At 40.8% G+C, this 461-nt stretch overlaps 1 long non-coding RNA gene across 1 annotated transcript; it reads right to left on the bottom strand.

Annotated features, from left to right (window-relative positions):
* Window position 1: 1 nt before the first annotated feature.
* Window positions 2-461, bottom strand: LOC113473651. The gene is made up of 2 exons (XR_003395572.1): window positions 348-461; window positions 2-57 (listed from the first exon to the last, which is right to left on the bottom strand). It is a non-coding gene; the product is annotated as an uncharacterized LOC113473651 (long non-coding RNA).

Here is a 461-nt window from a genome sequence, read left to right as displayed (position 1 = left end):
TGTCCTTCAGATGTTCCATGATCAGACTGAGAGCCTCCTTTGTATTGCCGATCCTACCTGTAGAACGGCATAAGAAGAATTATTTTAAGTAATGTTTTTTTTTTTCAAGATGAGTGTTCCACCGCCGTTTTTATTTCGCAGCAATGAGACAACTGCTACATTAGACGCATGTGGTCTGTGTCGTAGCATGCCCATCCCGTAGTATGAGAAGAAGTTGGCTGTATTGCACATAGGCTGTTATATACCAAAAAAGTGTTAGACTTATCAGAACCTTTCAATCTTTTTAATCCACTAATACACGGTGGAATCAACATTATGGTAGTAAAAGTTAGATGATGAGGACTTACCCAGCAAGTAAACCATCTCCGGAACATAGTTATTGGTCTTGCATATGTTCAGCGCTTCTCGAATAGGATACGTATCACTTCGTCTCAGCAGGGGCAGGAGTTTGTCACGACAAT

This window comes from Diaphorina citri, unplaced genomic scaffold (genome assembly GCF_000475195.1).
Source record: "Diaphorina citri unplaced genomic scaffold, Diaci psyllid genome assembly version 1.1 scaffold54449, whole genome shotgun sequence".
NCBI lineage: Eukaryota > Metazoa > Arthropoda > Insecta > Hemiptera > Psyllidae > Diaphorina > Diaphorina citri.
The sequence above is the reverse complement of the archived record's forward strand: the minus strand, read 5'-3'. Positions and strand labels throughout refer to the sequence as shown.